The 23216-nt window shown below is 38.8% G+C and overlaps 1 long non-coding RNA gene across 3 annotated transcripts; it reads right to left on the bottom strand.

Annotated features, from left to right (window-relative positions):
• Window positions 1-1739: 1739 nt before the first annotated feature.
• LOC309876958 lies at window positions 1740-22785 on the bottom strand. Of its 3 annotated transcripts, XR_014317294.1 has the most exons (7): window positions 22568-22785; window positions 20326-20389; window positions 19302-19425; window positions 18777-18876; window positions 12365-12493; window positions 3377-3448; window positions 1740-2341 (listed from the first exon to the last, which is right to left on the bottom strand). It is a non-coding gene; the product is annotated as an uncharacterized lncRNA (long non-coding RNA). The 3 variants fall into 3 exon arrangements; XR_014317296.1 differs by lacking the exons at window positions 20326-20389; window positions 22568-22785 and adding an exon at window positions 20060-20079; XR_014317295.1 differs by lacking the exon at window positions 20326-20389 and having other exon boundaries at window positions 1742-2341.
• Between the last annotated feature and the right edge of the window lie 431 nt (window positions 22786-23216).

The raw sequence follows: 23216 nt of genomic DNA, 5'->3' as shown, positions 1-23216 counted from the left end.
ATATCAACTAACTTCTTTCTCATAGCATTAGCTGGTTACAATAACCTTTAACAAGCTAATTCACTCATGTTCACTATGTCATGACTGAAAGAAATCAGAACTACTGAGTTTATTCCAAATACCAATCCTGAGAAACTAAAAATAAATGCCTTAAAACCTATTAAAAACATTTGTAATAATTGTCAGAGCAATTTTTTCATCCTAACATGTATGCAAATTCCTACTAGTTTCCATTTATGTAGCTAGAAATGCCAGATAAGCAGAGCAAATATAATTATGATTTAATCTGGACACAGTTTTGTTCTCCATCTTATGTTTTCTGTTTACATCATCATCTTGGTGACAAAGACTTTTATATAATTTGGTTCCTAACCTCTCATGGTTGAGGGAAGTCAAACTTTTCCTGTTGGACCTCAGTTTAGGGGAAAAAAATAAAGAGGAATTTTCTTCTGAGGCCTTAAGGCATAAGAACTCAAAGTTATTAATTTAATACTTAACATACTGCTCAAGTAACCCTTCAATTAGTTTATTGTCTTAGAAGGTCTGAACAAGGTAATTTCTTACCTATGTTCATGAAACTTCCTGTTACCTTACGAGTCAGTGACTGTAGATCTCTCCAGCTTTACCCATAGCTATTTTACTTCCCAGTATCTTCATAAGCAGTGCTATCAATCTTCTTTTTCCACCTTGAAGTAAAATTTTCCTCCATTCATCTTGCAGAAATACGGTAATTATCCATTCTGAGACAGCTCAAGCTAATTAAATCTTCCACAATACTATTCCCACCTTCGCTTCACCAGAAGAAGCATTTGAACACTTCAAAACTCTACAGGTATTGTGAAAATTTGGGAGTTCTGAAAAAAAATTCCTCCCATTATCCTTTAATTCTTCCCATATCCCTCAGGTATCAGCAGACAGGATATTTTGCTATTCCTCCCCAGCCTCATGTCCCCTCCCTAGGGCCCAAAGTCCTATGGAGGACTTAGAACTTCCATGTTCCAACCTAAGACCTTGTGCTTTGGGGACTGAGAGTGCACTGCCAACAGGGACAGTTGCACAGACACCTCTCTTACATCTTTCACAGAAGCTATGTAAGTAGCAGCATTGCAAATCTGGGCAGGAAGCCAACAGAACAAAGCTAGGCATCTATTCATATCATTACCTATTTACTTTGACATCACATATGCTTAGAATCACACCACCACTAATCTCTCCCACTTCTGGCAGAGCAGCACGCTAGCCACATAGTAGTCCCATTCTCCCTTATATGAGCTTAGGCCACAGACAGCCCTGTTTTGATGTGGTTTAAGGTAAGTTATTTGAAATGGACTCTGTGCTATAGCTTACTTACAGATATTCTTACAAAGAGAGGTCACAAGGAACAGCCCTCATGTAACAATGCTTTTCTATTATGAACTTCATCTATCTCCTCTTAATTCTGTTCTTTCACCGCAGTGGAATACACAGCAAGGGTCAACAGCCAAGCTTTTCTCACAGGCTGTTGCTATGGCTCTTTTGAGTCTGAAGTGCAGTCTTTATAAATTCCTGTTATGTCAGACTCCAAGTAAAGCCTAAGTCAACTCCCCAAGGGATACCAGCCTACGGATTTTCCTTAAGACAAACAGCATGATGCAAAACAAGCAACTGAAAATGACAAGGGAGTCAAAGGTAAGGTGACAGATTTCAAGGTAGTGCTCTCTTCTTTTTGTGACCATTATTTATCCTGACTGCAGTACGAAGCATTTGAAGGTTGTTGCTATGATAAGGTAACAGAGACAGACGCAGTGGTCCTGTAACTCTCAGGCATACTATGACACGTTTCAGATCCACTTATCTTTATTGATTTGCCTATATTGATCACTGTGAAGGCAAAAGACAAAGCAGTCACTGAGCTTGCACATATGTTGCCCCTGGAACAAATACGTTACACACAAGTTAACTGTCCTGGAATGCCCGTAGTATCAAATGCTGCGCGTAGCACTTCACAGCCAAATTTGATCCAAGCCTTCCCCCTTAAAAAAAGGAAAAAGTATATTATGCCATTTAATTAACTAAAGAGTGTTCTCCTGGGAGTCCAAACACTGCACATATTAGCATCTCCTTAAAAGTGTCCCCAAAAGGCCTAGCTTTGAGTTAATCCTCCTTGAACTTGGGGCAGCTTTTGAAATTTGTCTTCATAATGCAACTGGTTAGAGTAGACAAGGTAGACAAAATTTCAGAGAGCTTCTGAAGCAGTTATTCTTCTAAAATGAATATCCTCTGTTTCATGCTGTCCATCTGATTCAAGTAGTGTTTATTTTTTTTGAATAACCAACCAATTCATTTTCCTTCTCCACAAAATCTGCAAGAAAAGCAGATGGCACCGTCAGCACACAGGGTACCTTGTGGTCAATGACAAAATAAAGAATGGTAGTAAGTTTTAAAATTATGATACCTAAGTATGAAATCTATTTCCATTCACGATTGATGGCTTTTTTTTTTTTTTTAAAAAAAAAAGGAAATTTCATACTCCCATTCATATTTATTACTAACCCTTCAAGATATCTTGCTATGAAAATGGCACAGGAATTATATCTTTTTTTTTTTATTTATTTGCTTGGCACAGGAATTATATCGCTTTTTTTTTTTTATTTGCTTAGGTATAAGGAATACTTGTTTCAGGCCTTTCCCAATTAGACACGAACTTCTAAACTCTATGATACTGTTCAATGCACCTTAAAAGACTATTTTGATTTTATTACAAGGAAATGTTGCACACTGGGAAAAGATGTTTTAAACAAGCTAAGACAGCAACCAATTAAATGCAATCAGTTTCTTTAAAAAACAACATCCAGTCTTAAAATGCTTGACGCCATTAAAGAAAGTTTGAAAATGAGACCAAAAATATGAACCTAAAGCCAGTTCTTAAGCCATTGTAAGAACAAGTTCCAATATCAGGCCAGATTATCAGATCTTCAGGGCTTTCTGCAAAATTCATCTTTATTGAAGCTTTTGGAAGCTTTCAAAGAACATCCCTTCCATTTGGTTTTTCCTCTTACCAAAAGCACAAAGTGAATAGAAACTCTTCACGAAGTATCAACAAGCAATTTTAACCACATATTTGACATGTAAAAATATGTGTTCTAATTAAGTTATAAAATTAAATTTATTCTCAGGAATAAGTGATATTAAATTAGTCCACCTCTTAAAGGTCATTCAGAGATGATCTGAACGCACAACAACCACCTGTTCTGTGATTGTGGAGTCTGTTGTTTATCATTCCCACCTCACCCTGCTGATGGCTATCAAACAACCCTCTTCAGCCTGTTTAAACTGAGAACCCCCCCCCAGACTGAAAATATAACAAACCAAACTGGTTAATCTCAGTCTGATTTACCTGAATCTGAACAGGTAGAACAGTAATCTTCTGCATCTGTGTCTAATCCACTGTTTTTCATTGTTCAAATTTCTGTAATTTTAAGGGAAAAAAATTACTTGATGTCCAAGAACACGACCCAAATACTAGTATTGTAAGAGACACTAGAGAAAGTAATGACTTGCTGCAGTTTCCACAGGATTCTACTATGTCCTTTCCAGTTTGGTTAAAACTACAGCTTAAGCAACCACACACCGCTGTTCAAATCAAACTGAAATGCCAGCTATGCTGCAACTGCAGCTGTAATCGTCTTTGTTTAGTTAGTAAAATATAATCAAGTTATTTTGGATTTGCTATCAACGTGTTTTCTTGCTAGGCCGTATATTCTTCTTGCTCCCAAATTGGCTATCATGTTGAGATTATATGTTAAAAAACAGGACAAGGCAGCAACCATTAGTTTTCTATATCTTGCAGATGTAAGAACTAAATACACACAGAGAATCTTGACTTCACAGTTTTGGCAGATGCTGTCTGTGGTTTGCACATTTGGTGCCTTATCCTGAAACTTTAATGGAGTCTCAGCAACACATCACTTCCTCCTATCCCTGCCTCTAGATAGGAGATGCAATCAGGTCTCAGTCACCTACCTTCTTTAGGGACTTTAGAAACAGATTGAGATTTCATTAATTTCCCTATTGATTATTAAGGTTCTCCACTCATTGCTGAGGAACAAATCTCAGGATGTAGTGCTCTGTATTTGTGACAATTTTTTTTTTTTGAAGTACAGATTTTTCATTCATAAAATAAGAAAACAAACAAGCCAGTCACATACACACAGATGACAAGGGCATTCCACTTGCAAGTTTACTAGTTATATTACTAAAGAGGCCCATAAACATAGTCATCTTCCCCCATACCTCTAGGGAAACAAAACAAAACACAAACATTTCTCCATGTTCCTCTTCAGAAACAGCTGTTTTCTAGTTCTCTTGAGCTAGGTGCTGCTCCTTCAAAAATATATGAAGATTACACTGAACCACCTCAGGACACAGAAGACTGTAGGTCAGATTAGGTCTGATAGGCATTTTGTCCTCTCTATCCCTTCAACAGTGCCATGGTATTCAGTCCCTTCCACCATCTCCAGTGTACCATCTCCTACAGTATGCTGTGATAACTACTAGATCAAGACAAACTGGAATACAAAATATAAACGATCAATTCCTTAAATTCCTTAAACACCTTGGGGAAGGGAATAAATTTTTAACCTGTATCAGTTCTGTAACACAGTTCAGATAATTCAGATGCAAAAGCAGTTTCATTATCCCAACCAAGAGAAAGGTCCAGGAGTGAAAGTGAGCAGCTAAGGAAGCATGAGGTAAGGCAAATTATACCTTGTCAGACTACAAAAAAAAGCTAGACTTATTTTTCCCCCCCTCTTAGTTTATGCTTTAAGTCATAATATGAAGGCTAGGTTAAGTGATTTTCCAGGTGCTTAATATTTTTCTGATCAATGAAGATAAGCATGAAAACACTGTGTGTCAACAAGAGACAGAGGTGTTAGAAACAACATAGGCTTAGGTTAGAAGAAATCTCTTAATGTAAATAAGTAACAGGCAGAAGTTCAGTTTCTTACTAGATGTTCAGTTTCTTCTTTCTTACTAGAAGTTCAGTTTCTTACTATTATGTCTGATGACACACTCTATATTGGATGTATATATTCTAGAAAAAGAATGTAAACCTGATAACACAGGTTTATGCGCGATAACACAATGCATAGGTTCAGGCATGGAGAAAACACTTTGACCATTTTAGACAGATTTTTTCCAACATTAAAAACCAAACAATAATTAATAAAATAACGATAAAACACACAGCAACTCTGCCACACTAGTGTTAGAAAACACCTTAAGTTGCAGAAAACATTAAGACTACTTTCTATAGCATACACCTTTGCCCAATCTTAAAATGCCACTGGTGTGCTGCCTTACTCAATGTCTTACATGCCTATCTGGTGAAGAGAGGCATGCCTCTCCTCTGAGCATTTCCAGTGAAGTTGAATCTGTTTTGAGGCCAGAAAAGGAGATTAGTTTAAGAGATTCACCCAATTCCATAAATCAACTCTTCAGAGAGCATTTACCCTCCAAGATTTTCTATTCTTTTAGCTTGCTAACTTCCCTTAACTCTCCAAAAGCTTGGTTTGTCAAGATACACTTTCTTAGTTAATGAGCCTGTACATTTTTATTGCAGTTTGTTTTATTCTCACCCTGACCTCATAACTTGATTATACAGACCAATTTCTTTTTACAACTATTCAGTGCAGTACTCCAAATCCTGCTAGCTTCAGAAATCTTCTGAAACAGTTGAAAACCTCCTGGCTACTGTTGTAAAAGCTGTAGGTTTAAAAGGACAATAAGAATGTTGTAAAGCTAGGACTAAATCCTGCTTCTTGTATGCATTTCTATTGAAGCCTGTAGGAGTTAGCATGGAAGTAAAATGAAAACATTGTTTGTGTAATAGTTTTAACACTACGCAATGCTTAAAACCAAACCAAAACACAAATGCTCTCAAATGCAGCCAAGGTAACCAGCAATGAAATAGAGAAATGCTTTTTTTTTTTTCCCCTGTGCCTACAGATGTAACATTGCAAGAGGTCAAGTCTATTGATATTTTGTTTTCAATTTATCAAAGCTTGCTGTTAGATCTGTGGATTTTCTCCAGGAAAAGGAAAAAGTTAATCTAACCTGACACTTAATAGCTGTTTATAACTATAACTAAACCAAGTTGTCATAGCTTGAAATTCAAGAGAAAAATCACTCCCTTGTATTGTGTACACTGTCTCTAGGTGACCACTAAGTGCAGAGCTCTCCTTTCAAACATTCAAAGGCAAGAAAGGCCACAAAAAATAAAAAGACATACAGGCTCTAACTGCAGTTTGTACAGAAGGACTAGTTCTGCAAAGTCTTTTTTAACCTCATTGTGACAAGAGGTGTTCTACTTATCTACTGGACAGCAGTACCAAAACCAGCATCTCGTGTAGAAACATCAGGATTGAACACATGAATGCAGTTTATGTATATGCTGTATACATCTTCACTGAACTGTAAGGATCCCCAGGCCTCAATGGAGCAGGTCAAACATGACCCAGAAGATCCTCCCCACCCCTGTTCCATATTGTGAAACCCATTTTAATAATCTATGGGTGGAGTTGTGCTCCACTCTAAACATTCTGTGAAAGCATTGAAGAGCATAAGGAGATTTTTTTTAAATCAAAAGGATAATCTCTACCTCCCTCAGGGAAAGATCTGTTTCATTGTGACACATGTGGAAGTACCTAGATCAGGTATAGCAAAGATCAGGAACTGTCTTAAACAGAAAAGTCCAAGTAAAACTTAGAAAAGTTGACAAGGGATGAAACAAGAAGCTGACCATAGGTTCAATGGGAAAAAGAACACAAAACAACAAACAAATACAAGGACAAATATGAGGTCCCTGGTAAAGACATGTTCTGTTACATTAAAAAAAATAATTCCAATATGAAACACTACAGAACAGCCCTGAACCAGAGAGAGAGCTGGTCAAATGGCTGCAATCCCATAGTAGTTTGGTTTTGGAAACAAAGCTGGCAGAAAGTGGACCTGTCCCATCAGCTCCTTCAAGGCAAGAGTTCTCAAGAGCTTTTACAGCAGATTTGGCACAGTCTGCTAAAATGTTCTGTAGGTGGGCACCACGATCATCTACCAAATAAACACTACCCCTTCACAGAAGTGGAACAATTTCACTTATTATACATCTGACCTTCCTGACTGGACCAGCCACCTACCTTCTTCCAGACTCAGGGGGACTGTAGACTAATTATCCTCCTCCTGTGTCAGGTGCTATAAGCTCTGGCATTTAGGGGAAGGTGCTCATTTACTGTTTTTGCATAGGAAGCGTACAAAATGCTCACACAAAGAACCAGCCTGAGAAATTCCCATGAACTTTTTTTAAAACACTATCAGCCAACAGTCAGCTCAGTTCTCCGAGAAAATATTGCTTTCACAGTCTGTGTAGAGAAAAAACAAAGGACAACGAGACTCTCCCTTCTCTGAGAAATGAGGCAGTACTGCAGAAAGGCTGCTGTCACCTCAGTAATGCACTAGTCCACATCCTACCCCTAAGTTGCTAAATCAGTTACCCTACCAGTTTAACCTTCCAGATTTAGTGACTGATAGTGGTAGAACTCCAGCTTGTGACTCATGGTCACTAACAGGACAGCTGGAGAGGTTAAAGACATATGACACAGGCATTTTGAGTCACCCTGCTCCCTATAGCATAGAACTGGTGGGATTTTAATTAGACCCTAATCTTTTAAATGGCTATTTGAGATAACTCACATAAGCTTGGCAGTGCTGTGTTTATTGACTACCATGAAGGTTTGAAGAAAAGGCTGCATTACAGAGGAAAGGTGTATAAAAGGGAGTAAGACACATGTTTTTACAAAAAAAAAAATAGTGGATTAACCAATCTTCAATATGGATATGCCAGAATGACATGTTATTCACAGATATTTAAGACTTACTTTCCTGAGCATTCTACCAAAGAAGATCTAAACCCATATACAGTACTCATTTGAGCATGGAAGGGTTCTGACTAACACCTGCTGTGGTAATCCAGATCCATTTAGAAGCAGCGTTGGTACTGCCTATTTCTTCTTTCTTGATGGCATCTAAGTTTGTGCTAGTGATAAGGTAGTTTCTGCTCATCCTTCAGCAGGCGTTGATGAGAACAAAATACCCATTTACAAGTTTAAGGCTGTCAATACTGACAAATGCAGCACAGAATTCTAACCTCAAAAACTTTTCTACCCTGAGAAGAATACTGACTTAGAAAACACAGATTAACTGCAGAAGTATTGCCACATAGAAGATTATGGGTGTATGCTGGTCTACTATTCAGATAGTAATCTGGAACTGGTAAAGACTACAGAGATACCACTATGAGTCAATTGTTTACACAAGATTTTTTTTTTTTAAATTATATGTATAAGTAAGTGTTGTCTGCCAAGTTAACAACAGTATTATTAAACGAAGCATGCTACATACTGACAACAGAAAAGCTCTTTTTTTAAGAAATAAATTGTTGCTGCATACATGAATGAAGGATCAGTTAGGCACAAGGATCTACACTACAAGCTCCAGAGGTCATCTGTTCTGCACCCCCTCCCCAGCTTTCCTCAAGCAAGGTTGAGCAGGTTGCCCAGGATCATGTCCTGCCAACTTCTGAAGACCTCCAAAGGATGGAGGCTCCACAACCTCTCTGGACAGCCTGTGCCAGTGCTGTGTCACTTGCACAGCAAAGAAGTGCTTCCTGATGTTCAGCTGGAACCTCGTGTGGTCCAGTTTGTGCCCGTTGCTTCTTGTCCTGGCACTGGGCACCACTGAAAATAGCATGGCTCTGTCCTCTTTGCACCCTCCCTTGAGATATTTATAGACATTAATATCAGCCTTGTCCAGGCTGAACAGTCCCAGCTTTCACAGCCTCTTCTCACAGGAGAGGTGCTCCAGGCCCTTCATTATCTTGGTGGCCCTACACTAGACTCTCTCCAGTATGTCCACATCTCTCAAGGACTGGGGGGCCCAGATCTGGACAGAGTCTTCCAGGTGTGGCCTCACCAATGATGGATATAGACAGAACTACAGATACCTCTACATTTGTTAATATTTTTAGATCAGTAACCACCGAGGTAAAGCAAGGAAAGCCTCCGCTGCTTCCTGAACATGAACTGCTTTATTCCATGACCTCCCACAATAATAGCTTCATTTTGGTCCAGGATTATACACAAAGCCACCGACCTCTCAAAATATAGACATAATTCAGCTAGTAAGTTAAAACAGGCATACATCATTTTCTAGGCTCTGTCATTTCACAGTGACTTGTAAAAACAAAACAGAACACAAACTCAGATTCTCCCTAAATTGGAGAGGACTTCTGCACTTCCTGCCCTAATCTCAAAAAATCTTTTGGTATTTTCTCTCCACAAAACATTAGGCATTCCACAGGAGAAAATTTCAGATTTGCTCTTAGAAATGCTTTCAATGTATACGACAAATGCTCACTTTACATTAAAAGCTTCCATTAAGATTTTAGCTAAAAATTGAAAGTTACTTATTTTGGACACAGTGGTGGAATGCACTTGGGCTAAAAACATCACAAAATGTTTGTTTTTTATTGTTAATGACTTAACACATCAGTAGCATAACATCATCATTCTACGTACTCCTGAAAACATTTATAGACAGATGGACTGCAAGGAATGTGAACGAGGAAAGCCAGCTGATGTTGTAAGGAGGAACGTGTAGTTCTGGCAAACTAAAAATAAAAAGAAAGTATTAACACACCATATGCTGTACAACAGCTAATGGCATTATTTAGAAATGTTCCAATAAAACAAAGCTAAAGATGGCAAAAGTTCAGATCTACTAAAAAAAAAAGGGGACTTTTAGTTTTCATTTTACACAAACCTTAGGATAACATATCTAGCTAATGAGTTTTCCTTGTGACCAAAGTTACTAGCCATGCCAGAAAACAGTTGTAATACCACTGGTAAAACAAATTTTGGCTTGTACACAGACCATGACTTAAAAGACTGACTTGTCTTGCACCACAGTCTTAGTATCTTCCTATGCAGTAAGTTCTGTTTTAGCCTCTGTGCATCTGCATAGTAGTGTTAATATGTTCTCTTTCAAGTGGTGTGAGAAAAGCAGCAAACAAAAGGGAGCTCTTCCATGAAGTATTTTCTTGTAAGTGAAATCCTATCACAAAAAGTAATTTCAACTCGGGAAATGCTCAAGTAACTTTGACATTTTGGAAACTACAAATGCCACTCGTGTAAGAGAATAGTGTGTGCACACAGTGAATATTCAACAAAATCTTTTTTTCGTGCTTTCAAACTGAAGATAGCAATCACAACTGGATTATTTCTTAGAATGTGTCAGTTAATAATTTGACCAGCAAGAAGGCTGAAGTGTCTTAGAGGAAGTAAATCTTTCTGGCAAAAGAAAACACTTCGAACTGCCACAGAATGGACAGTAACATAGCACTGGGTGAAGGACTCATCATCTAATGACACCACACCCTTGGGCAAATCTTAACCTGTTCTAATTTTCACTTCCAGTTTACAAAATGGTTGTAGCTTCTCATACCTGCAGCAGAGATGTAAAATCATGTAATTGCTCACAGTCTGAAATTTTCAGGACTAACAGCAGACTTCTCAGTCTCAGCCTTGCTGAAGTGCTCACTCATATTATTAGGGTAACCAACTCCAATTACAGAAGTATATACGTGAAGGTAAGAACTATGTTTTCCAAAGCTTTTCCTTCTGTTTTCTTGGTGTCAAAACAAAGAGTTTAGACTTCTCCTTTGTAGCAAAGTAGCTGAAGCACAGAATAAAAACAGGACACATTTGCTCAACAGCTCTCCCTCTAGCCCAACAGAAAACAGTGAAGGAAATGCAATGGATTTAACCCATATTAAAAAGCTTCAGTAAATCACCATTCTGCAGCTTAGCCTGTGAGGTGACCTGACATCAGCAAAAACATTCTTAAGAGTGTCTTCATTTATGACTTATATTATGGAAAGGTAAGCTTAAAACAGAAAGGCCTGTGGTTTAGGTTGCTTAAATTTTACCTGACAGGCCTCAAATTCTAATGGACTATTTGGACATTGACTCAAAGCAGCAAATGACGACAGTGTCTGCCTTTGTTCCAGAAGATACATCCCATGAGCAACTCAAACAGAAGTTTCAGAGTCCACAGAGTATGTTCATTCTGGTACACCCATGTGCTATGTACTATTTAAATTCCATTTTAAAAACATAACTAGCCATGAAACACTTGTTCCTAATGCAACAGAGGAGCTGCACTAAGAATTAGCATTTTCCCTCTAGCCAGAAAAGGTGCTGAAATAGAAAGAACATTTCCACCTCAGACCAACACTGAACCCAAGCTATTACTCCTTTTACACATGGCAGAACTCCACTTACATTCAACAGCAAACAGTTGAATGTGTGTCTCTGTGTTTGTACTGGGTTTATGTGGCAATGTTTTGGTAGCAGGGTGGAGGCTGCAGGGGTGGCCTCTGTGAGCAGAACCCAAAAGCTGCCCTATGTCAGATCAGAGCCAGCTCCACCTGATGATCAGAGCCAGCTTCAGGGTGGATGGTAGGGCAAATGCATTTTTAGTTAGCTTTAAATATCAGTGCTCTAGTCTGCTAGCGATAGGCAATAAATTATATTCATCTCCCTTACGTTGGTTTTGTTTAGCCTATGACAGTAATTGGTGAGTGACCTCCCTGTCCTTATCTCAACCTTTGAGCTTCCTTCTCCCCCCCCCAAAAAAAAATTCTTACCCCTTCCTTCTGAGGAGGGAAGTTACAGTCACTAAGGGTGCTGAGCCACCTACCACCTCACTTCTCAACTCCTAACTTGCCAAGTGAAAGGAACACCCTGAGAAGCATCAGGTCCATAAGGAAGAAGTCTCCATAGAAAGAAAAGGGATTCCTTTTCTCATCTTTATTCCCCTCAAAAAGGGGCACTGTTTCCCAGCCCTCTCATGTATCCCTTTTTCCTAGAAGCTCTACTTATCTTATTTCAAGAGCAGAGTAAGCCACACAAGGAAGGGCATGTATGCTTTTTCAAGACTTCATATCCCTGTTTTACCACATTCAAACATGCTAACCCTTCCCAACACATACTCCTACCCGCATTTTTTAGTTCAAAAACAGCTACTGCAAACTAGTTATGACCATGAGATAGAACATGCTGAGCCAACTGCCATGAACCAGAACAACTTCAGTCACAAGAGAAAGCAAACAGGTAAAAGTGAAGAATATTAGTTTGATTTGCTTGCTTCAAAGGTGTCTTGTGACAGACACCAACAATACTCAACTCCCACAGATCAGTTTTCCTTGCTTAAGACAGGTCTAAGAGTTTTGGTACTGTTCTCCCCATAAAGTTGGGCCCACTGTTCTTACTCTTCAGCCATCCTCTCCCATGTCTGAAACGTGTCTGCTCAAAGTCTTCAATGATCTCCTTCAAGGTCCCTGCCTCCAGCTTCACGTTTGTTTCTGCTTCCTGTCCCATCACAGTGATTATTCCAAAGCCTGGAAAAAAAACATAACATGAAGCAACTCCGCAACTTGTTCAACATTATTTGATTTATTACACAAGAAATATCCAAGTTATTTTCGGTTATTCAAATAATGTGAGGAAGAGACTGCTACAGGCACAATCAGGGAAATGAGGATACGTAATGGCAATAAATAATAAGCTCTAACATGCCCTTGCCTCTATATTGCTAACATGACAGCATAATGGATGGATCTGTAGTTTGCTTGCTCTCATTGTAAATATTACACAGTACATGAGGATTTTGTACTTCAGTCATTGATAAAAACTTGTTGGTCAACATCAAAAATGATTAGCATTAATAAGGACTAAGAATAGGTCTTCAAATACTGTATTTTCAGATTCAGAAATTCAATACATGTGATTTATGAGAATTCCAATTCAAAAGAAATTTTTTTTTTGACTTTTGATCATAATCCCTACAATTAAATCAATTTTTGTCCTGAACTGTTTAGCAATTGTTTGGGAATATTTGCATGCGAACTATCAATAGCTTGAGCAGAAGACAATAGCTTAATTTCTGTTACTGAAAAGAATGTGGTCCTCTGATGACTAGAGCTACGAGGCCACCGAGGTATTTTTCTACTCTTATATCAAGACACTATTTTTCTACAGCCCCTCAGAAACTCCTTTCATCAGCCTTTCACTGAAAGCTCCAAACCTCATTTTCATCAATACATTTTAATTGTGCTATGAGTTTTCAATAAGTAAAACTATACAAATTAATCCAGAAAACAGATCTAACACTTTAAAATTCAGTAAACAACCGAATGATTCCAGGTAGAAATCCCAAGAATATCAAAATCAAGTTTTCTTTTAAGTACATTCTATCCTTGATTGCTAAATTATTGCCCCATGCACCTATTACATAAAAGATTAAACCCAATTTATGCAGCATTCTTCCTCAGTATGTCAGGTAAAGCATTAAATAGTAGCATTAAATACTTAATGTAACTCCGTATTTCAGGAAGTGAATATTCTCCAAAGAACTCTAAAAAAAAAGCCAACTGCACCATCTCTGCGTGTTAACATTACTGTGCTAATAGTGTAGTGTGACTACTATTTTTCTAATACTTAGAAGTTTTGTCTTGAGAAATGCCATTTCAATGCTAAATGATAAATGAGTCATAAAATAGCCCAGGTCAGAATGGACCTTGAATAATCATTTAGACCAACTTTTCAGGCTAAACAGGAACTTAGATGGTATTATCCAGAACCCTGTCCAGTCCTGTCTTGAAAGCCTCTGGTGACAGGGATTTTATCACATCCCTGGGGAAGTCACTCCTCTGATTAATTGCTCTCACTGTAAAAAATAGAAATAAAAATTGTTTCTTGAGATATTAATTTGAATGCTTAGAAAATAAACAGACTTCTTAGGACCATCAATTTAAAGTGACTATGTAGGTAGTAACAGTTACTGTCAAACAAGACAATTTGAGAATGCCATGAAAAACATTTTTTTCAGTTTATTTGATCCAAAAAAATACAACAGAACATGACAAATACGATCCATGTAATCAATTATTATTATTATTTTTAAATGTTAAGAATACCTCAAAACTGCAACTCCGTACTATGCACAACAGGACAAGAGCACTCTTACGGTGAAGTCCCAGAAGTTATTACAGACTTGTCAGCTGCATACATTCCTTGCTGTTTGCATGTAAGATTGATATCTCACATTGGTAATACGAAAAACAAACACACTAGGAGTTTCATTATCTACAGCAGTATTGTTTTAAGACTATAACAAGTGGTGATGATTACCAAGGTAAAAACTAGTGAGAATGAGAGCTCAAGGGAAAATGAAAAGTCTAAGCGCATCGAGAGAGTTCCCTTGGGAAGTGCTGAGCAGTACTGACTAATTAACTACTGTGCTCATTATCATGCTACATAACATCTTACCTAAGCTATGATTTCAAGGATAGACTGATTGCAGCTCCAGCCAAAACAGTATGCGCTGAACTACACCAGTTGCTCTAGAGAAGAACTATGAGTAAAAGTTAATGGTTTACCCTGGCTCACTGCAAGTAGCTCTTGAGCATACTGCTGACTGCAACCTCTCCTAGGCTATCTGGAAGCCAGAATAGATCACTGAAAGCATCTACAATGCCAGCTTTTCTCACAAGTCAGGCAACAAAGCATTACAAGGAGTGACATAAATATTAATATTCAAAAATGCAATAAATGTCAGGTTTAGAAGAACCACAGCTACTTGTAGCAGCTTAATTTTTCTACTGATCAATTTTCTACTAAAATTGATATTTTAGCTTACCAAGATCTGCCTTTACTTTCTGATGGTAAAAAAAACCACAACACCATTGAACTACAGCCCATGCACACAAGAAGAGATCAGCACCTACCCAAAGCTATGTATTATAACAAAGAATAATAGCAACCTCCCTTTCCTTTGAGTGCAAGGATTTTCACAGCAGAACTCCTAATTTTGTTATCTTCTTCCCTTTCTTGGTACACATACCTAGACTTCATTAGAGAGGATATGTTATTTGCTTGCACTGGTATAATTTAAAGTTTATAGCTATCATACCCATTTCATTTTCTTTATTTTTCCTCTTTGATACCCATTTTGCCCAAACCCAAACAGTTAGTTCAGGTCCAAACTAAAAATAAAACATCAGATGTTTAAAGATTTTTTTTTTTTTTTTAAAAAGCATATTCCGGTACTGGTGAACAACATCCTCTTTATTAGAAGTGAAAACAGGAGTAGCAATAGTTTTTCGCTCCCACAGAGACCTTATAGCAGCCTTTCAGTGCCTAAAGGAGGCCTACAGGAAAGCTGGGGAGGGACTCTGTCAGTGGGGTGTAGTGATAGGACAAGGGGGAATGGCTTTAAACTAAAAGAGGGGAGATTAGATTAGATATTAGGAAGAAATAGTGAGGCACGGGCACAGGTTTCCCAGAGAAACTGTGGATGCCCCATCCCTGGAAGTATTCAAGCCCAGGCTGGATAGGGCTTTGGGTAACCTGGTCTGGTGGCAGGGGGTCTGGAACTGGATGGTCTTTAAGGTCCCTTCCAACCCAAACCATTCTGTGATTCTATGATCCTTCCTACATCTCCTTTCACAATCAAGACCAGTAACATGCTAGAGTTATTGTCAGTAATTATAGAACAAAAATCTCACAAATTATAGAACAAAATCTCAGAACCATGATGTGGCACCAACTGTGTTAAATTCTTCTTTCATAAGATTAAAGATGTTCTAGCTTTCAAAAACAAAAATTAACTTGAAAATGTTATGAAGAAGAGTATTAGTACTGATGTCCAGTGAAGGTAAGAATAATCTACCAAGTCTGACCAAAATCTATTTTTGATGTGCCATAAGAAGTGATACATAAGTAATACAGAAAAACAATTTGAAGGCCACAGCTAAAGGAATTTGAAATACTTTCCCCAATCTTCTATTAGTCACATTAGTAACTTCAGTAATGTTGAAAGCATACAAAAATTTGACTATTTCTTCAGACAAATCATTAGAAGACTTGGGTAATGCTTGTGTCTTTTATTAGAAAACAGTAAGAGCACAAAGCTTGGGAGAATTTAAACATTTTGGGACACTATGGCTATATTTTCCGTTCTTAAAATAAGCAGCATTTTTCTGTCATTTCTCACTAATTAGATCACAGTCAATATAAAAATCAAGTTATGTACTAGAAAGCCATTAGCCATTACACTGCCAGCACAAAACTTTATATTGCTAATGGAACAGATGTACTGTAGGGAATAGCAGTATAAAAACCATCATGGCAAACAAGTCCTGCTGGCTTCAACTTGATCATTTTAGCTGCCTAGACAGATGTCATACTGATACAAGATGCACACACATTTATGAGAAGAGGAAGGACATTAAGGGTATAAGCAAGGAATACATATAAGAATTGATATTCTTATTCATTTAAAACAGAATATTTCTTATAAAAACATACAGTACGCAACTGCAAGCTGATACCAATGTCAAAGAAGCTGAACATAATCACACCCATTTTAAATTAGTTTTCCTTTAGCATTGCTCAGCAGCTCCAGCTAGTCACTGCCTCAGACCTGTTGATGCCATGCCTCATTTGTTTCTGTTCAGTATCAAGAACTTCCTTCCAAAGCTTTTTTTTTCCCCTGACAGCTTAAAGGAAATATTTCAGTAGCTCTTACAACAGCCTAACATTGACAGAAAAAGAAAGTGTTTTGTAAATAATACCGAGGTCCTCAAAATGATAATTTAAAACTTCACTTCCATGAAGAAAAATATATTTTCCTCAAAACAGAAAAGATCTAGAGAGAACACTGAAAGCTAAGGGATAATTATTTTGACACATCCTAGCACTGTACCAGTTAAGCTGCTCTTAGTTACACATCTCAAGCAGGAAATACATCCTGCATAAAATAGCCATCATGAACAAGTTTCTAGTATCCCTCACTTAGTAAATGAAGGGCAACAATAAAGGTGATCCCATGAAGCATTCTGCTGCTTGTGAACACCAGTAAGTTAAAGCAAAGCAAAACAAGTGTGACAAGTATACTGATAAATTATACATGCTTATACATAAAGCATGAGTGACCTTTAGGCTCCCAGAGTTATTAACCTGGGTCTCATTTATTAAAACATCCACCAAAGCGATGATGAAACATAGCAGAGGTATTCCAAAGTGAGAGTCCCCATTTCAATGCAGTCAAATTAAATTTGGTTTCCAAATTTACTTAATGAAAAGATCACATTGATTAAAGCAGACTTCATCACATCTTGAATATAGAAAACCCTAGAACTGAAAAAAGTGCAAATGACAAGCCAGAGGAAGGGAACTGCAAACAGTACACAGAATAACACATTGGTCAGCTTTGATGACAGTTGCCATGTTGTTGCAGCCTTATACCACAATGACTGTGAGTCTGGCAATGTTCCTACAGAGATGTAATACCTTTTATTAGGCTAACTGATATAGCTGGAAAAAAGACATGATGTGCATCTAGGCACATAAGCTCTTGAGGTCACTGTGTGACCTAAAGCTTGCCTGGCACCTTATCCCATTATAAGATAGTCTAATAAAAGAAGATTACCTCCCTTCACAGACCTTGTCTAATACATATTATACCACGTGCAGTCTCTGGAAAGAGATGATAGTGAAGATCAGGGTGCTGGTTTAGTAAATCACGTACAGTGAACACTTTTCATCATGATATCCAGTCTCTCAAAACAGTTGCAGTGCTCCCTCAAAATATTACAAGCAGCAGCAAAGCTATGCCAAACAAACAAGAAGTCCTCTCATATAGTGCAAGAATACTTTCAGGGAGTTACCTAGATCTAAGAAACAGCATACTACCTGCTTGTTTAAAGTCTGCAATGCAATGCTAAGGAAAAGGGTGGCAGGAAGAAATTCAATCCATGAGAACAGGGAAAACAAAACAAACTAAAATTATCACAGTAGTATTCATTAAAAGAGGTTCCTGTATTACAAGAGCTGTGTTTTGCTTAGAGACAAAGAGCCAACGTAAATGAATTAGCAGTCCATTCTGAGAAGATGGAAAGAGATGATACTTCACTTGGAGAAACAGATTACACAAGTTCAGGGTAGTCATCTTGTCAGCACCCTGAGTTAACTTAGCTTTAAAGGTCATCTCTTTGAGGAATTACTCAAATGCCCTGAACATCTGTGAGGTACCAAAAAAAAAAAAAAAAAACAACCCAAAACATTGTTTCCTTGGCTGTCACTACCAAGACCTCTCTCAGAAAAGCCTCAAGTCATACTAGAACATGTTAGGCATTTTAAGTTTTCCGGGTTTCTTTTACATTAAAGGGTTTAAGCGTCTGCTTAGGTCACATTCTTATAATACAAGTGCACATCAGACAATTTTCCAACAAGCATTAGACACTCTGGGCATGCTACATTGCAGCCATCTAAAAACACGAAGTCTAAGATACTTGCTCCAGATTTGGAATGCAAAGCATATCTAAACGGGAAATTTATCTTGTCCTAGAAAAAAGTGACTAGATTTAATAAATCCAACTTTCAGAGTAGCATTCCTCAGCTTAGCAGATAGATTATTTCTTCAATTGTCTACCCTGCCAGAGCGATGTTTCCAGGAAATAGAAGAGCATGGCAAACTACAAAACTCTCCCAGCTGGACACTAGTATAGCAGATACATGACCATAAGTAATATACAGAGAACACTTTACCATGAGAGAGACTGGCACAGGTTGCCCAGAGGGGCTGTGGAGTCTCCTTCTCTGGAGATATTCAAAACCCACCTGGATGCCATCCTGTGCAATGTGCTTTAGGTGACCCTGCTCAGTATGGGGGTGTGGATTACATGATCTTCAGAGGTCCCTTCCAACCCAATTTGTGATTCTGTGAACACAGAGGCAATTATTACTAATTCGGTGAGTACTGGGATCCCAAAGACATCGTTTGGGAATGTCAACACTTTAAAGTTCAACACTTTAAAAAATGACAATGCTTTATGTAACATGGATGCAGTGGAACAACATAGGAGATGCAATATGTAGGCAGTTCCTACCACATTTTATTATCAGATAAATCCAACCCCTTGGAGCAGGACCCTGAAGCAATGGACAGATGTATGGTTTAATTACAGAACAATTTTTCATAATCAAAAGAAAAACTGGAATTTACCAACTGTACCTAAACAAGCAAAGATATTGACTGCTAGAGATGGTGGTACAGGAAACAAAACAAGAAACCTCCTACCACAAACTGAGAGGAAAAAAAGACAGTGTTTTGATAAATACCAGCTTTAGAAGGATTCAGCACACCTATTTAATGATTCAAGTGCAGAGTCCATTACGTCCCATCTTCCTTGCACTGGATGAAGAACTGCTAATACCTTGTCAATCTTCTATGGATCAAGGTTACATTTCCTATACAAGGTAAAGGCACCTAAAACAAAACAGAATACTGAATAAAAGTAGTGAGAATTAGAAAGAAAAAACGTCTGCTTAAGTCCTTTCACTTAGCATCCTCCTCACATTCTCAAAAGGTTCATGAAAAGGAGGGAAGCATATGTAGGAAAAAGAAAATGAGGTTGAACAACCAGAACAATCCCACACACTTCTAAAACATTAATAGGGACACGTCCTAAATTCCAAAATGAGAATGTTGTTTATACAACTCTTTAGACACAGATGCTATATTTGCAAGAATTGTCAGTATTTCAGGATCATGTGCAACTGTGTCTTTTGAGGCAGTACAATGTGTGCTTTTTTAGTTAAAAATGTCAAAAGACTTATGATATTGTATTAAGCTGTTCTTGTACCACATTGCAAATACTTAGGAACACAGAAGCTGTGAGACAATGTTTTCAACCAGAATAACTTAACAGTAACAGTACTAAATGGTGCTCTCAATCAATAAATACTAATAGATGCTGTCAGTCTTGGTCTGTTCTATGAACTTATACAAAGAGTGTAGGCAGCTTAAGAAATGAAAGATTTATCTTTTAAACTTAATCACTAATGAAACCAGGAGTCATGATGAATGTACTTTAAGAGCAAATCATGTCAGTAAAACCTACCAGTCAAGGCTTCTGTATGAACTTCAGTACAAAAAATCTTGATTTTAATTCAGTTACAAACCTTCACAGATACATTTACTGCAATGGGTATTAAAAAACAAACAAACAAACGTTATGCGTTTAAGTGCATTCTTACAGCAGAATATTTATTTCAAGAAAGATAACTCAACCAAAGAGTGAGTGTCAACCCAGATCTCTTCCCTGCACAGCTGGGACACCCTCGGAGGCAGTGCAGGGGCAGGAAAATAGACATCAATTCAGCTCACCTGCCTGCTTCTCATTAACAGCAACTGCTGCAGGTCAGTGTGCTCTCAGGCACTCGTACCGCCACTAGGAGGAGCCAAGCAGGTTAGGTTAGGAGACAAGGCTTTAGCAGCAGGTTAAGAGACAAAGCTTAAACTGATCTTCGTTACAAACGTAAGAGGAAAGTTAACTCTGGTCCCTGACGGTAATTTAGGGGAGACACTGTTATTCAAGAAAAGAAAAATAAATAAAGGAAAACCATCAAAAAAAAAAACAAACAACAACAAAAACAACAATTCACACATGAAAGAGAAAGAGGAAGTGAAGGAAAAAAAGATTCCGATAGATGTCAATACAAAAAGGACATTGTAGGCAAGTTCACCATGTTCTCTTTAAAGAGAAGATTCACATTTATCCAGTGTATCTGTTATGGATCATAATGTTCAATACTTGTCATATTAGCTGCGTATTTACATGTTGCACTGAGACTACCACACCACCACATCAGACAAGAGCCTGTAAACACCACTAATACGTAACAGACATCTTTTTTAAAAGACACATTGAGGAACACAAATACATTTCAGTTATAGAATAAGCCACAAAAATAACATTTTAGAAGCTTAAAATATTTTAATGACTTTCAGGATTTCACAACCCTAGCATTTTAGTAATGAATGACAAATTGTTTTTCACAACTTTTTTGGAATTGAAATGTCTGGTTTCACTTGATTTAATTGAACATTTGATATTATTCAAACCTACACAATATTTTTGCCATCAGTGCTGTGGTTTCTGGAATCTGACTAACTCTACAGAAGCATTCAGTGAAGTGTTCTTTGGTCAGAAAAGACTCCATCACGGGAAAAGAAGGAACAGGGAAGGATTTAACTCCTTTCCCCCAACTAGCATACAAAATCCTATAAACAAAAATAAGAAAGGAAGTCAATAATTAAAGAACAAGGGCTAAAGTTAGCCAGCCTGACTTGCTAGTTCATTGGAAATCCTGAAAATTACCAAATAAAATAAAAGCCACACAGTCAAACTGTATAAATCAAGATCCTCTCCTCACTCTGTCTCTGAGACATCCAAATAACACCTGTCAGTATGATTCTTTATGATTCTTTTTTTTCCCTAAATAAAAGAAAAAAGTCTCAAACCACAATGTCTAAAACATGAAAAAAAAGCCTCATGAGCAGCCAGCAAGCTCCTTAGAGTATAAGCAGCGAGTCCTCTGTGTGAAGTCTTGCTCAGTGAGCCCTAAATTCAGTATTATCCTGAAATAATAATGCATACACCCAATGTAATGCATTAACAAAACAATGATAAATCACCATGATATCTATTTATTGATATATTTGTCACAATCCCACCAGGCATGGATTAATAAACTGCTCTTGGCCACAGCTGTCAGCTGATCACTTAACAGCCTGACCATAAGGCTGTAAGTCACAGGCTTCAAATAAATAAGACTCCTGCATGAGTCCTGCATTCCCAAATGGACCCTCGGCCAAGGCTCCCCATTCTATCACACACCCATTTTCCTTGGCAAGGATTCTTACAAGGAACTTCTCTGCCACTTTCTACTCTTCCTCCATCCCCTTTCCTTTGCCAAAATTCCTCCCCCAATCTCCTCTTCCTCTTACCTACTCACCTGTGCTACAGTCAAGGTGTGCTGCTCCTGACTCAAAGGTGGATGGTGGACTAAAAGGATGCTGGAGACCTGGCCAGGGGGCTTGCCATGACCACCCAACTGAGTACTGCCTGCAACAATGCCTAAGAAGCTGAATTATTTCCTGGGGAGCTACAAGTAAACTGTACTGCTCTCCTCCACCAGGACCCCCTGTTTTATACGATTTGAAGGACCTCATCCCTTTCCAGGTGACCTCGGAGTGAAAACATGCGTTAAGAAGACTTCATGAAGGCAGAGGACCATTACACATTAGCTGTGGTCCACGAATGCCAGCAAAACTGACAAGCCATAACAGCTGTCCATATTGCTGGTCAAACGGGGCATTCGTAGCTAAACTGGCATCTCACCCAAAGCTGAGCAGCGGCTCCACCTCTCTACAGAGGCTGACAGAAGACTTGTTTCTGTATCAGATTTATACAGCGATACACAGAAGAACAGTAGTCATTTCTTTCCTTTAATACTCTTTTAAGAGCAGAGTAAGCTCACGGAGAGCTGGCAGCACACGCCCTGCCTCAGGGGGGGTTCTGTGAGGCTGTGCCAGGCACACGGGGCCCCAGCGGGTGCGCTGTTACCTGAAGGCAGCCGTTACCCGCACCGCACCGCGGTACCCTCGCGCAGCCTTCTCCCAAACCGACTCCTCCTTGGCTTGGAAACACACGCTCCGGCTCCGGTTCCGGCCCCTCGGGGGCACACACACCCGTCCCCGAAGCCCGGCCGCCTGCACGACCCTCACCGGGGACCCACCAAGGGCAGGGCGCCGCCATCCCCGCCCCGCCCCGCACTCGTGGAGGGAGGTGGAATGGGGGGGGCGTGGCAGACATCTTGGGCTGGGGCGGAAATGCCCGTCACCGGCCTCCTCCCGCATGCTCGAGCGAAGGTCTTGCCCTTAACCAAGATGGCGGGGGGAGGGGGGGGCGGGGAGAGGGGAAGGGGTCTGCCAGAGCGTCCATGAGTGGTTATTAGGCCTTCGCTGCGTGCCCCCAGCTGAGTGCAATTGCTCAAATATCCTCAGCATCCCATTTCTTTAAAGAAGTCCTTAGTGTTTTGCTCCCACTGGCCCTTTATTTTAAATTGATACCGTGCTCTTCCTATGTGTCTCTTGTGATCATGGCCTCACCGCCTTACTATCCTCTTAGCATATGCTCTGCTTTCTGCCTGTCTGTACACACAACCTGCGTGGCTCATGCCACCCCAGCATCTCAGAGAGTATAAACATCCCTG

The sequence above is a fragment of the Aythya marila genome, assembly GCF_965140915.1.
Source record: "Aythya marila genome assembly, chromosome: 3".
In the NCBI taxonomy this organism is placed as follows: Eukaryota; Metazoa; Chordata; class Aves; order Anseriformes; family Anatidae; genus Aythya; species Aythya marila.
Note: the sequence above shows the minus strand (reverse complement) of the source record. Positions and strands in the feature narration are given on the sequence as shown.